Here is a 16,078-nt window from a genome sequence, read left to right as displayed (position 1 = left end):
AAAAATAAAACGCACGGATATATATATATATATATATATATATATATATATATATATATATATATATATATATATATATATATATATATATATGATAGGTTTTATTTTTTTTTACTCCTGAAACCTTATACATTGCAAAAAAATCTAAAACAGAACTCTGAAAACTGGAAAACAGATTATATATATTATAAACACATACACACACACTATTTTATATTATATATAAATACAATTTAACATACACATATATCTTATATGGACATATTGCATTACTTCTATAACAGAACTGTGAATATCACCCGATCGCAGTATTATATTCTAGAGACCCCTATATATATATATATATATATATATATATATATATATATATATATATATATATATATATATACACACAGACCCCCATACATACACAGCTCATAAAACAGAACTGATCAGCATCCGATGACAGATTTGACATTTCTAGTTATACGGAGAGCCCAGATATTGCGAAGAGTCTAAAACGGAACTCGGAAGGAACAGAAGCAGATCAGTGTGCGATGTGCCGATCATCTCACATTATTATTATTATTATTATTATTATTATTATACACTCCGCTCAGTCTTATCATTGTATAGCAGACTTTTCCCCGATCACATATATGTACATTTTATATACGGAGCCCCTTATCCGTCAGTAGACGGTATGAATTCCGTTCCGTCTCATCATTCTATCGGACTTGTTCCCGATCCCCAGTGCGCACCCGGCGCCATACACTTCGCTCCCAGTGCAGAGATAATAGGGAGCCCCTCGTCCATCATTGTATACAGATTGTCCCCGATCTACTCTGCGCCCCCAGCGCTATACACTTCTATCACAGCGCTCTACTTCCCTCTAGTCTTCTCATTGTATAGCGGACTTCCCCCGATCACATAAAAATAAAAGGAGACCCACAGACATCAGTATACATTCCGTTCAGTCTCATGATTGTATAGCAGACTTTCTCCGATCACAGTGCAATACTTATATATATATATATATATACACATAAATATATACACGGAGCCCCTCATATATCAGCAGACAATATAAATTCCATTCCGTCTCATCATTGTACAGCAGGCTTTACTCTGCGCTATATACTCCGATCACAACGCACTATAGTCTCCCTTTCCTCCAGTCTCATCATTGTATATCACACTTCCCCCGATCACATTGCAGTATATACCGGAGCCCCTCATATATCGGTAGACAATATACATCGCACTCCGTCCCATCAATGTATAGCATACTTTCCCCCGATCTACTCTGCGCCCAGCGCTATACACTCCGATCAGACTGCCATCTATAGCCTGTCTTCCCATCGATCAGAGTGCAGTAAATATACGAGCAGCCAATGTACAGACTTTCTCCCCCACACAGCCCGGTGATCGGGGTGTCCGGGACTCAGACTCAGAGATCGGGGTGTCGGGGACTCAGAGATCGGGGTGTCGGGGACTCAGAGATCGGGGTGTCGGGGACTCAGTGATCGGGGTGTCGGGGACTCAGTGATCGGGGACTCAGAGATCGGGGTGTCGGGGACTCAGAGATCGGGGTCTCAGAGATCGGGGTGACTCACCTGCAGTCCGGGGTGATCGCAGTGTCTGTCTCCGATAACGTGTCCCCCGATCAGTGTATCCGGCGGCGCTCCTCCGTGTAAATCCTAGTAGGAGATCGGGCAGCCATCCTTCCTCGCAGAGATCGAAGTAATAAATCCCGTGTGGTGACGGATAAGTCCCGGCGCTGTGTCTCCTTCCCTCGCCCGCCCGCCCGCCTGTCTGTAGCGATCGCAGCAAAGTTTATTATTGTTATTTGCAGGCTGGTGTACACGCAGTGGAGCCGCGGCTGAGCGATGCGGTCCCTCCCCTGACTGGGAGGAGGGGGAGGCGCCGGGTGGGTGGGGGGTGGGTTAGCGAGGTCAATCTCCGGAGCCCCCAGGAAAGAAGAAAGATGAGCGGTGGGAGGTGGCAGCGGGACGAGCGCCAGCCCCACCCCCTCCTTCCTTCCCCTCCCCCGGTGTTAGCTCTGTGCCGGCCGGGGAAGGTGATCGCGGAGGGGAAGCCCGGCACCGTGTACACCTGTGACCTGGCCGCACAGTGCCGGCTTTTGTGAAGGTGCCAGGCCCTGCCTCCGGAAAGACGTCGAGCCGCCGATGTCTAATGTGTCATGTCCAAGTGACAGCGCCGAGACAGGCGGCAATTACCCCTCCCCTCCCCCCTCCATATCCTCATTACCGATCTCCCGCGCTCCCCACTTCTCCCGTCTCGTGCTCTTCCTCCGTGTAATCTGTTTGTAATTCTGGATCGTATCTCTCTTCCTGTGGAACGGGCTCCTTCCTCTCTCTGGAACCATTCCTGTCTCCTTCTCTTTATCTCGGTGCGTGCATCTCTGCTATTCTCCTACACGCCCTCCCCACATAAGGTGCTGGAAGTGGGGGGATACACAGGCATACAAGCACCCCACTTCCACATCCCTCATCTATTCATGGATCGTGATACTGGAAATATACAACACCCAGCTTCCTCCACCTGTCTGCAGACATTGGTCTCCCTTATCTTTCATACAGAAGTTCATGGAGGGCACACAGGGTATCGATCTCTTTCTTTAAGAGATCACCTTCCTTGGGTATCTCTATATTCAGCGCATCGCCTTCTTTAGGGTGTCCCCTACCTTGTGAATCACCGTTCTTGAGTATCGCCTTTTTTTATGGCATCACCTTCTTTGAGGCATCATCTTTTTTGAGTATCTCCTTCTTTAGGGCTTCAACTGCTTTAGGGCATCACCTTCCTTAGATATCACCTTCTTTGGGTATCTCCTTCTTTAGGGGATCACCTTCCTGGGATCTTTCTTTAGGGCATCAGCTTCTTTGGGTATCACCTCCTTTAGGGCATCAGCTTCCTTGGGTATCCCCCTTTTTTAAGGGGATCACCTTATCTGGGTATCTCCTTCTTTAGGGCATCCCCTTCTTTGGGTATTATTGCCTTCTTTAGGGCATCACCTTCCTCGAGTATCTCCCTTTTTTTAGGGCATCACCTTCCATGGTATCCTCCTTTTTGAGGTCATCACCTTCCTTGGGTATCTCCTTCTTTAGGGCATCAACTTCCTTGGATATTCCCCTTTTTTAGGGCATTATCTTCCTTGGATATCACCCTTTTTTTTAGGGCATCTCCTTCTTTAGGACATCGCCTTCCATGGGAATCCCCCTTTTTAAGGGCATCACCTTCCTTGGGTATCTTCTTCTTTAGGGCATCACCTTCTTTAGGGTATTACCTTCTTTGGGTATCGCCTTCTTTAGGGCATCATCTTCTTTGGGCCCCACCTTCTTTAGGGCATCAGCTTCCTTGGGTATCTTTCTTTAGGGCGTCAACTCCCTTGAGTATCACCTTCCTTAAAGATAACCTTCTTTAGGGCATTACCTTCTTTGGATATTGCCTTCTTTAGTGCATAAGCTTCTCTGGGTATCCCCCTTTTTTAGGGCATCACCTTCCATGGGTATCTCCTTCTGTAGGGCATCACCTTCCTTGGTTTATCTCCTTTAGGGGATCACTTGCTCGGTTTATCTCCTTTTATTAGGGGATCCCGTTCCCAGGGTATCATCTGAAGAAGAATGAATTTCACCCTACCGTCTTGGCTTCCCAACGTGGCACCATGCTCAGAAAATAGGAGCATCCAGACCAGTCCTTTCTAAAAACAATACCTACAGCTCACAGTACAACATTGTGATCGTTAAGTTGTATACAGTTTTAAATAATAGAAACTGGCATACCTTGAATGTTTGAGAACATTATTTTTAGCTGTAATTTTGAAACTAAATAAGAGAAATGGATTGCAAAGAATGAAAATTGTGGTGTCCTCTACCATTAGTGGTCGACATAGAAGTGACCTTACAGTAGTCAGCAGTGGTCAGTGCAGGTAAGAAATCAATCTGCCACTGCTCAAGGAACCGTTAGCAATCTCTGGAGGAATCCTGGATAGAAAGGCTGAACTAAACTACAGTGCCTTGAAAAAGTATTCATACCCCTTGACACTTTCTATATTTTGTCATGTTACAACCTAAAACGTAAATGTATTTGATTGGGATTTTATGTGATAGACCAGCACAAAGTGGCACATAATTGTGAAGTGGAAGGAAAATGATAAATGATTTTCAATTTTTTACAAATACATATCTGAAAATTGTGGCGTGCATTCGTATTCAGCCCCTCTCAGTCATTAATTTGTAGAACCACCTTTCGCTGCAATTACAGCTGTAAGTCTTTTTGAGCGCTGTCAGATTGGATGGGTATTGTCTGTGAGCAGTCATTTTCAAGTCTTGCCACACATTCTCAATTGGATTTAGGTCTGGATTTTGACTGGGCCATTCTAAAACATGAATATGCTTTGATCTAAACCATTCCATTGTAGCTCTGGCTGTATGTTTAGAGTCGCTGTCCTATTGGAGGGTGAACCTCCGCCCCAGTCTCAAGTTATTTGCAGACTCTAACAGGTTTTCTTCTAAGATTGCCCTGTACTTGGCTCCATCCCGATGAACTCTGACCAGCTTCCCTGTCCCTACTGAAGAAAAGCATCCCCAAAAGTGGACTTTGTTACTAGAAACACGGATGGACAAACACCAACATATACAGCATCTTCAAAAAGGTTATGAAGAGAGCCTAATGGATCATATACCCATGTGAACATGTATGTTTACCATGACACCACAAGGGCTTATTTAAATAGAGAGAACACAAGATTTGTTGAGTTTTAAAACAAATGTGTATGGTTACTGCATGCCATCTAATACTTTTTTTGGCAGGTAATGTAGTAGTGTAGACATGTACAGCACCAAGCTTCCTTCACCTGTCTGCAGAGCAGTGTGTTTCCCCCACCTTTTATCTTTCATACAATTAAAGCCAAGTGCTGAATTTATACTAAACTATGTGCAAAATATATTTGTTATAGCTCCTTCCCATATATATATACATAATTCATACATTTATGTTCTTCACACATGGGCCATTCCTGTCATAAGTGAAGAAAGTGAATACCTCCATCAATGTTTCATGATGCTAGATGATGTCTATGCCCTGACTACGTACACATCAGACTCTTCATCATTGCCGGGGGAATGTCCAGGCTGCCAGAATCCAGCACTGACCAACTGCCATCACCCAAGTAATTGGGCCTAGTAACAATTATATTGCTCAGGCTTAGTACTTGAGTGTGTCTGTTGCTTACAGGTCATGCTGCGATATTGTAATATTTCCCATTAATATTGCACCAATGACATTGCTTATTCCCATTATGAGTGCTGCAGCCGTTTACTACAATGGTGTTGATAGTCCTTGTAACTACCTCAATGTAGGGAGCAAAGGGGAAACTGCCAATCAGCCCTTTAGGGGTGCAAGCTGCTGCCCCCCCTTCAGTTCAGATCTACTCAGAATGCCAAATGATGCTTTGCAATTATAACTACAGTTCAAGATTAATCTTTCAGGCTTATAAATGAACTTGGTTCCTAAAAATGTCAGAAAGGTGAGTAATATGAATATCTTTGAGTTATGTGCCAGAACAGATCCTTAACAGACCTACCTACAACAACATGTACTTTAAAGGAAACCTTTCTTAAAGATGGCCGTAGATGGGTAATTTTTTTTTTTTTCAACCATTGGGTTGAAAGAAAAAACTGACCTGATTTCCCCATCAATTTTGACAGGGAGACTCTCTCCCCCCCCCCTCCATATCAGAATACAGTGTTCAGCGCCGGTGGCATTCATCCAATCAGGCGGTTGTACAGAAATCAATCGGTAGATCTACTTCTCTACAACCAGGGTACCCATGAAAAGCAAAACTTCACTCAAAAGGGGAATTACTGCTTTTCTCACTCCCCCCCCCCCCCAGACACAATTTCTTTGGGATGGGGGTGAGCAGGTACCTAGTTTTGATAGGTACTCGTTTCCATTTCCGATTGGATTACCTAAAGCCACAGAGAGTCACAGCCAGCTTCCCAAAGTGAAAATGCCAGGGACCCAAATTCTAGCGAAGAACCGGCCTGGGTGAGGATGGTGCTGCATTCCTGGACAGATAAGTGTCCCTTTAATAAATGTCAGCATCTACAGTATTTCGAGCTGCTGACTTTTTTTTTTATTTGGGGGTGGGGGGATGACGACTGAAGATCCTCTTTACGAGGACATGGGGGATGATGGTTGTTGGTTCTCACATTTACCTTCTTGCTTCTGTGTATCTTACCTGGAACAAGTGTGCAAATAAGGATGCCTGACTTTACAAATATACTTGTTGCAGGTCAGTGCTCATCCTTATTGATCCCAGTTGGTCAGTTTAAAAGCACCTTCAGGAAGTGGATCAGTAATGGCATCCCCAATGTGAATTTTAGGAAAGGTTTGATTTACGGTTAATTATAGTTTAATATAACACGAATATCTTAATGCCAAACTCCAGGAATTAGAAAAAACCTACTCTTGCAGTGCCCCCCCCCCCCCTTTCCACACTGCACAGTCTAGGGTAAGTAATACACATTATCCTTTCACCCCTAGACTAAACAAGCATTTAAACCCTGTGCCAGGGGACCCCATGTCAAAGGTCAGCATCAGGAGCTGTTGACATTGATGTCATTCCAATAAAAATGTTCCGTATATTAAAAAGTATCCCAGTGACATTAGCATAATGTTTTATTCCCCTTTCCATTTGTGGCTTTTCTGCAGAGATCTACGACGGCAGCATATCAGCCTACCTTCTTTATCTATCTAGAGATCCATACTAGGCTTACGATTTTTTTTTATGGTCTGCATTGATCCAGCTCGATTTCTTAGCAGAAGAATTTGCATTCGCACAATCCTTGAACTTCCTTGCTCGGCTTCCAGATTTGTTTGAATGTGACAGCGGAGAGTACCGTATTCTACCAAGTAGAAGGACACGCTTGATGTAGAAATTGTAGTGAAAAGCAAAGCTGGCTTTTACTGCCGATACGAGCAAGCGCCTTCGCCTTAGGACAGAATAGGTAATCTTACATTTTGGCACTTATTACAGTGAGCCACTATTGCATCCATTTTTTTCAGATGATTAAAAACAGAGAGCAGCAGGCAAAATACCAGATCTTTTATTCGAGACCATTTCAAATGGTTTCAATAGGAAATCTTTAGAGGAAACATATGAAGACATAAGAATATATAGGGCTGCCAGTGCTTTTTTTTCAATGTACAGGTTCCAGGGTTGTCACGTTGATCCTGGCAACCTACATAAATAGGAACTGACCTAGGACAAGCACACCAAATAAGAGATCAGGGCAGGGCAGTAACTCAATTCCAAGTCAGCAATGGTTGCTCTTCTATTTCTCTAATCGCATGTTCACTTACAAGTATTTTCATAGGTTTATCATTCATGATATACAAGTTTACACCATTTGTACAAACAAATCCGTTTTTTGTCTACTTCTACAAATTCATGGACATAGTATGTCAGCCATAGATAACTGTCTTACAATAGTCTCCTTACTGACTGCTCACCACAATCTTTGTGAGCCTAAACCTGTATTGTTCTTTTCAAATCTGGTAAATATTTGCAAAACTCAAAGGGGGTGATTTACTAATCTGTGACGCTTGTATATAGTTGATGAAGTTATGATGATGGCTAGAATGTTACAAATTCTAATCAGTCTCTGTTGAAATTAGACAAGGACAGAATACAAAGGGTGATTCTGTGGTCACCCACGTGTAAGCATTTCATGCAGTAAAGTCCCTGCTTTCATGTCTCTGTGGCCTCAGCCCTCCACTTTTCATTAAGCTTGTCTTTTCCCACAACCCCTGCATTCATCAGTCCTCCTTTGGACCTTCATCCCTCATTCTTCATTTCTGTGTTAGAACTATGACCTAAAATAGTATCAAAACCACTAAATGTACTTATATATAGTCCAATTTACGAGTCATGCATGTCCTATCTGATTCTTATGGATTTCGTTTCTTTCTGGATCATGGTATGAGTGTCTAATTTTCAGTTTTGAGGCATCCCACAAATGATTTAAGTATGGGTAGTGGATAGAGAACAGTTGGAGAATATGGCAGGTAGGTGAAGATGATGGGTAGCTGCGGATCATGAGTGGGTAGAGATGACTGGCAGGCAGAGGTAATGGGTAGGTGGAGATTATGGGTGGGCAGAGTTTATAAGTAGCTGCAGATGATGGGCAGTTAGAAGTGCTGGTTAGGTGGAGATGATGGGCAGGTAGAGCTGATGGGAAAATGGAGATTATGGGTAGACAGTGATGATGAGTAGGTGGAGACTATGGGTAGACAGAAGTGATGGGTAGAGAGAAGTGACGGGTAGGCAAAGATGCTGAAAAGGCAGAATATTTTTAAATAGGTGGAGATGATGGGCAGGTAAAAGTGTTGGTTGAGTGAAGATGATGGGCAGGTGGAGATTACGGGCAGGTAGAGGCGATGGGTAGATGGGGGTCATGGATAGGCAGAGTTCATGAGCAGGTGGAGATGTTGGGCAGGTAGAGGTGATGGGTGAGTGGAGTGCATGGGTATATAGAAGTCAAGGGTAGGTAGAGATGATGAGCAGGTGGAGATGTGGGGTAGGTAGAAATGATGGGTAGGCAGAGTTTATGAGTAGATGAAGATGAAGGGGTAAATGGAGATGACAAGCAGCTAGAGATGATGGGTAGGTGGAGATGATGGATAGGCGGAGTTTATGAGTAGGTGGAGATGATGGGCAGGTAGAAGTGCTGGTTAGGTGAGATGATGGGTAGATGGAGATCAAGGGTAGGCACAGTTCAAGAACAGGTAGAGATGATGGGTAGGTGGAGATGATGGATAGGCAGAGTTTATGAGTAGGTGGAGATGATGGGCGGGTAGAGGTAATGGGTAGATGGAGAGCAAGGGTAGGCACAGTTCATGAACAGGTGGGTATATAGAAGTCATGGGTAGGCAGAGATAATATAGGTGGAGATGAGGGGTAGGTAAAGATGATGGTTGGGCAGAGTTTAAGAGCTGGTGGAGATCATGGGCAGTCAGAGTTTAAAAGAGTAGGTGGAGATTATGGATAGGCAAAGTTTATGAGTAGGTGGAGATGGTGGGCAGCTAGGGGTAATGGGTAGGTGGGGACAGTGCTAAGAAAAGTCACTTTTGCACATTCTGCCCTTTTTGCAACCCCCTTCTGCTAAAGTATTCAAGGTGGCTGCCTCATCTGCCTCCCCTCTACCCAGCTCTGCGTGAGCTGCTCCATTTTTCATTGCTTGTGTCCTACCTACCTCTAATTTGGCTTGATCTCTGTCTAAGCAGGAGCCAGAGCCAGACTTTCCTCCACTACTAGGGTTTACAGAACTCCCAAAGTGATCAGCAGTGTTTCATTGTTTTGCCAAACACTGTAAAGGAGAACATACTTTGCGATTCCCCCAATTTCTATGGCCATGCTATTGGATCAGCTGGTGTAGACCACCCAGTGGCAGTGCAGTATTTGGCACTGTTCTGATAACATTTCCCCCATTGGCTGTGGTGTTAGACCTGTTTTTGTGCCTTCACCATGCTGTGTGGGTTCGTGTGTGTCTATGGAAGGAGATGGTGGGTGCAGGCAGTGTGTGTGTTCTCCTTCCTCTCTCAGTACCTGTCATTCACTCTCTCTTCCTGTGTTCGCATATCTTTCTATTTCTGACTGGCCTCTGCAGGCGTCTGACTGCTGCTTACAGAAGACGTGTCTGGATGTGTCACATGTGGGGGATTGTGTCGTGTCCCCTACACGATTGCCGTGTTTTTTAACCTTAAGATCTGCGTGTGTCCTCTGTGTCTGATCCCATCTGGTGTTCTTTGCTGTGTCTCGGAGGCAGTGAGCCTATCTGTATTCAAGCTTCGGCGGCTCTCTGTCTCCTTTCTAGAAGCGGCCCTCCTTTGGCTCCTCTCCTCCCCCTCCATCCTGGCGCGCTGCCACTTTCCACTGTCTACGGCCTCCGAGTCCTCACAAGAGCTGCAGGCAGCTAAGCTTCCAACACCTCTCCCTGTTCTGTACATGAGCGCTTCACTCCCGTTAACCCTCTCACACTGAGCTCGCAGCCTGAGGCTCATAACCACCTCCGAATTCTGCTCCGCCGCCCGCCGGACTCCTTCCGAGAGAGCGGACAGAGCCGCCCTCCGCTCCTCACAGTCACAGGAGGCGAGAGCCTTTGATGTGGTGAGGAGAGGCTTATGTTCCACAACGGCTTCCCCCAACCGAAACCCTATCTCCTCCACCTCAGCCGTCTTCCCAGAAATCCCTCTGGAGCGGAAAACGGTTCGCCATCAGCCCTGAGGTGTCTGGAACGTGCGTTCCGCGCCTTTTTATGAGGAAGAATCCCTCAATCATTACACTGAGGCTAAAAACCAAATAATGAGAAGAAAGCTAGCTGTAGACACGAGGGAGGGCGAAAGCGCCAGACCTGACCGCCGTCACACATTAGCGCTGGACCGCGCATCCCCGAAGGCTCATTCACACGGGCACTCAGCCCCGTGTAGCGTGAAGAGCCGTGTGTTTATGTATTTGTGGCGAAGTGCGTGCAGATCGGAAGTGCATTTCCTGTACTGACTCAGCCAAGTTTGAAGAGTACGCAAGGGTGGGGGTACGGCCCTCGACACAGAGCCTGCGTCTCCAGCTCTGTGCCCCTGTACCCGATATGCCCATTGCACACAGACGGAATCATTTACTGAGGGTCATGCTCAGGATCTTGTTGGCAGAACAAGGGTAAAATGTTAAAAACCGCATGAACACATGTACACATAAAAATTCTTCTCCATTACCAGGGTTTCAACATACACGTGTATACATGCATATAGATAGATATATATACATGTAAATTACTGCACTCAAATGTAACATTTTCTATTTTTGTTTAGCGGCTCTGTACTCCTTCTTGTATTACTGACGTTTATGCAGCTGTGGACAGTGTTCCATAGACAACAATGCATCTACACTTACCGGCCACTTTATTAGGTACACCTTGCCAGTACCGGGTTGGACTCCTTTTTGCCTTCAGAACTGCATTAATTCTTCATAGCATAGATTCAACAAGATGTTGAAAATATTCCTCAGAGATTTTGGTCCATATTGACATAACATCACGTAGTTGCTGCAGATTTGTCGGCTGCACATCCATGATGCAAATTTTCCATTCTACCACATCCCAAAGGTGCTATATTGGATTGAGATGTGGTGACTGTGGAGGCCATTAAAGTACAATGAACTTATTGTCATATTCAAGAGAACCAGTTTGAGATAATCTGAGTTTTGTGACATGGTGCATTATTCTGCTGGAAGTAGCCATCAGAAGATGGGTGCACTGTAGTCATAAAGGGATGGACATCAGCAACAATACTCAGGTAGGCCGTGGTGTTTAAACGATGCTCAATTGGTATTAAGGGGCTCAAAGTGTGCCAAGAAAATATCCCCCACACCGTTACACCACCCACCAGCCTGAACCGTTGATACAAGGCAGGATGGATCCATGCTTTCATGTTTACTCCAAATTCTGACCCTACCATCTGAACGTCGCAGCTGAAATCAAGACTCATCAGACCAGGCAACGTTTTTCCAATCTTCTATTGTCCAATGTTGGTGAGAGTGTACGAACTGTAACCTCAGTTTGCTGTTCTAGGCTGACAGGAGTGGCACCCGGTGTGGTCTTCTCCTGCTGTGGCCCATCTGCTTCAAGGTTTGAGGTTTGGTTGTAACAAGTGTTTTTTTGAGTTACTGTTGCCTTTCTATCATCTCAAACAAGTCTGCCCAGCCTCCTCTGATCTCTGACATCAACAAGGCATTTTTGTCCATACAGCTGCAGATCACTGGATATTTTCTTTTTTTTTTTTGGACCATTCTCTGTAAACCCTAGAGATGGTTGTGTGTGAAAATCCCAGTAGATCAGCAGTTTTTGAAATACTCAGACCAGCCCGTCTGGCACCAACAACCATGCCACATTCAAAGTCACTTAAATCCCCTTTCTTTCTTATTCTGATACTCGGTTTTAATTTCAGCAAGTCATCTTCACCAAGTCTAGATACTTAAATGCATTGAGTTGCTGCCATGTGATTGGCTGATTAGCAATTTGTGTTACCAAGCATTTCTACAGGTGTACCTAAAAAAGTGGCCAGTGTGCAAGGGGCCTGAAACTTGGTGGAATGTCTATGTGAATGAGCCCAAAAGTTAGCCATACACGGCATAAGTTTTGTCCACTTCCTGCTGGATAACTAAAATTTGAGCCATGGGTGACACTGTCAGCACCACCCAAGCTCAACAAAAGTATTTTTTATTTTTTTGGGGAACTTGAATACCCTACAATGCTCCTACAATGGGACCTTGGAATCTTGCTTGGAGGCTCTAACCAGGGAGCACAGCTACTCCGATACACAAAAGACCCGAGTACACTGAAGAGCTTCATCTACCAGGGATGACCACCCTCTGACCAAATTACACACATTGAGCAGTGAGGGTGGAAGGAGACACAGGCCTTGCCAGTCAGAAGAGTCGAATTGAACCCAGAGATCAATGAGGTGACAGATGTCACAGTCAGATTGCTCTCACATCCAGAAAAAATGAATTTAAAAAACGAAGGAGCTAGGTGGAACATTATGGCTACATTTACACACTGGCAATTTAGACCGATGCAAATTGTAGTGGCGGAAATCTTCTGATTTCTAGGTGTGGCCACCAGCCCCGTTTACTATAGTGTCAGGTTGTCGGCGGACACAGCTATTCTTGGCTGTCTGCACAGCCATTGACTCCCTAAAGGCATTTATTTAGCGCAGACACAGCCCTTTATATATATATATATATATATATATATATATATATATATATATATATATATATATATATATATATTATATTCACATCAGTCTTTGCCCTCAAGCTTACAATCCAATGCCGGTCACAAGTGTGTCAAATTCCAAATGATTTTTTTTTTGAAAATCGCACCTTTGAATATATATAATATATGTGCGGCCACCAAATTTAAGTGATCAGGCATATTGGAAATTTTTTAAAAAACAAATTAATTTCTAACCAATGATGGGAGAATCGTGTGAGAAATATAATAGAAAAAGAAAAGCGCCTGAGCTGTGAGCTGGAAAGATCACAACATAAGGTGAAATTGAAGGCTTGGTTGGTCCAATTTTGAAATTAATGGGGGCACCATTGAATTACAAAACGCACACATTTTCTATTTTCAATGGATAAATTGTTCGGAATTCAATCCATGTATGGACTGCATTAGGTCCTATCTCACATGCATACATACTAGGACCAATTCAGACAGGAGCCAGCTATTCTACCAGCATAGCTTTGGCATGTGGAAAGAAACCAGAGTGCCCAGGGGAAACCCACACAAGCACAGGGAGAACATGCAAACTGCATGTAGGTGGTCCTGGTTGGATACAAACCAATGACCCTAGTGCCACAAGGCAGAAGTGCTAACCACCATGCCACTGTGCTGCTCATCTATAGGCTAAAGCTGGCCATACACATGGGTTTAATGAGCGAAAATCAATAAATTCCCCAAGACACACTTTATAAATTAGGCCAGTCTACTTTTGAAACTTACCTTTGCCTCAGTTCCCTGCCACCGTGTAGAAAGCCCTGTGTAGGTCGGTTATTAGTCTATGTCAGGTTTAGCAAAGAGAACAATGGTTCAGCGACCACCTCACAGATAGTCCTAGCTCAAATAACCTAGACTCCGTTTTACTTGTCTACAGCACATTTTCCTCCTGAGACTATTAGTTTTTCATTAGCCAAAAAGCATATACAGTATATTAGCCTAGGTCTACTAAACACGACAGGCACCAAGACATCTGCTCATTCTATAACCTTCAGTGTGTCCCACAAAATCAAAGTGTGAATGAAGCAAGAGCTGCCTTATTCTATGCAGAAAGTTGGAGGATTATGCCTTCTCCCCTAAAGCCAGCCGAAGATGGTTCAAATCTCGGCCGGTTTAGTAGGCACTGGATGCGATTCGATCCATATATGGGCAGGCTGTTTGTACCCAAGTCGATTCATCAATTGAATGTCGGATTTTTAGGATGCGATTATAGCCACTCCCAGTGTTCTCCCAGCAGGCATGGCTTTCCGTGCATCCCCCGCTGGGAGAACATAATTTGTGGAAGGCATTCCCCCCATCAACACTGACTGTGTTTATGTGGGAATCAAGTGATTTTCTTTCCTGCAACCACAGGTTGTAGGAAAGAAAATCGCATCATCTATGGCCTGCTCAAGGCTAGATTTCCCTGGTTCAGCCCGCAAGCTGAACTAGAGAAATCTAGTAGATTCCTTCATTCACACTTAAAACCGTGGATGGGGAAATCTCAGTTGCCGCTATTGTATTCAAGCTGAATACCCAAGCAGTGAATGCATCTAATTGGATACAGGCACTGCCTGATTGATGAATTTCCATCTGGCTCCTTTAAATTTTCAAGCGCAGTTTGTTGAGCCGGGTGGTGTCGATAGGACTACCCATGTTTTGACTTTCCGCTGATTCAGCAGAAATTAACACTAAGCTGCCAGTTGGAACCTTTCTCTGTCATGAAATGTATACAGTATGCTTGTTCCAGATTAGTAACTCATCAATGGAGGATGAAGATGACAGCTCCAGGGTATGCATCTCCAATACTACATCAGCAATGGCAGCTCCCATGTTTCTGTACTAATCGTTGCTTGTAAACCAGCATTACGATTTGTACTGTAAACATTGTGGTTTTGCTGCCATAAAAATAAAATGTGGCTTTCTAGCCACTTTTAAAGCATGGTTCTACAGTGGTGGTATTGCAATGCTTTCAAATAATCAGTTGAACCTAACCTCATTGCTGTGTGTACCAGAGATAAGAAACTACATCTGTATCAGGAAACAGATAATAGGCTTTTGGTGATACTAACAGGAATTGCACCACATGCCCTCCAACAAAGTTTCTGCTAAGGGGGTAAGACAAATGACGCCACGTCTGTAACTTATAGCAAAGTCATTCCTTCAGTGTTGTAGTAAAGGGTCTTCATTCCTACACAAAAGTGTCCAATGTACACAGGCTTTCCTATGTGCACACATTATCCTCTCTTTGCTATTAATCTCTAATTATTGCAATCAAATTTTGTTATTATTTCAATCCACACAGCACTTAATGGGTTTTATGTATAACATATATAAAAGAATGACTCTCAATACTTGAATCACGTTTTAGCCGAATCCTGCTGAAGTGGTCGAAATTCGTTCTGTGAGTGGTCCTGTTGACACTACATCGTTTAACAAAATGTCAATTTTTCAATTGACTGTTGTCAAAGGAGCCAGGCAGAAAATTCTCAGTCTAATAGCGCCTTTATCCAATCAGATGCAGGCATTGTTTTAGGACTGTGACAGCTGCGGGTGCTGGATGTCAGAATACAACAGTATCTCAAGACCACCGATCTGTCACTAAATAGTTCCGAGAAAAATGAAAGTGGGATGCATCTCCATGAGGCCCACTATTACTTTCATTGTGACCATAATTAGAAACAATGGAACATACTTTTTTTTCTTCTTCTCTTATCAGGAACATACCGTTTTTATCTGCCCCACATCTTTCTGCCACAATATGGATCCTTCAATCCTAGTATAACTGAACACCATGTATTTACCAAATGAAGAAGTGCTCCAAGTGCTAAGCTAGCCATACAATAAGAGAAATCCATAGATTCCTCCATCCATGTTAAACAGCACTGACAGATACTGACGGTATTCTGAAAAGTCAGCACCCGCCACTGTCAGCATACCTAAACAGGGATTACAGCTGATTGGCTGCAGTCACTGTTAGGCTGACTTTTTTCTGCCCAGCTCCTTCAATCTTTTAACAGAAGTTTGTTGAGCTGGGTGGTATCAGCAGACCACCCATGGCTCGAATTTGGCTGATTCACAGAAATTGGATGAAATTTGAGCTGTGTATGGCCAGCTTTAATAACTCCTCTTGCCTATAAATGTAGGGGTTGTGCTGTGCTATTATGGCTGCTATAGCTGTAACAGCTGTGGTCGCACTGCTCAAAGAGGATCTGCACTTCCCATAATATAATGGAGCCCAATGCAATAGTGTG

The 16,078-nt window shown here is 44.0% G+C and overlaps 1 protein-coding gene across 5 annotated transcripts in view; it reads right to left on the bottom strand.

The window, feature by feature from the left end:
- The window catches only part of BCOR (BCL6 corepressor), a 314,117-nt gene that overhangs the window by 63,691 nt on the left and 234,348 nt on the right, over window positions 1-16,078 (bottom strand). The window contains exon 1 of one of the 5 annotated variants that reach the window (XM_073616334.1): window positions 1,599-1,887. The exons of 3 other annotated variants lie outside the window; for them this stretch is intronic. The gene's annotated coding sequence lies outside the window, so the exon portion shown is untranslated. Of the gene's footprint in view, window positions 1-1,598; window positions 1,888-16,078 lie in introns of those variants that run through there. One more of the 5 variants, XM_073616329.1, reaches the window with a different exon arrangement.

The sequence above is a fragment of the Aquarana catesbeiana genome, linkage group LG02 (assembly GCF_042186555.1).
Source record: "Aquarana catesbeiana isolate 2022-GZ linkage group LG02, ASM4218655v1, whole genome shotgun sequence".
In the NCBI taxonomy this organism is placed as follows: Eukaryota; Metazoa; Chordata; class Amphibia; order Anura; family Ranidae; genus Aquarana; species Aquarana catesbeiana.
Note: the sequence above shows the minus strand (reverse complement) of the source record. Positions and strands in the feature narration are given on the sequence as shown.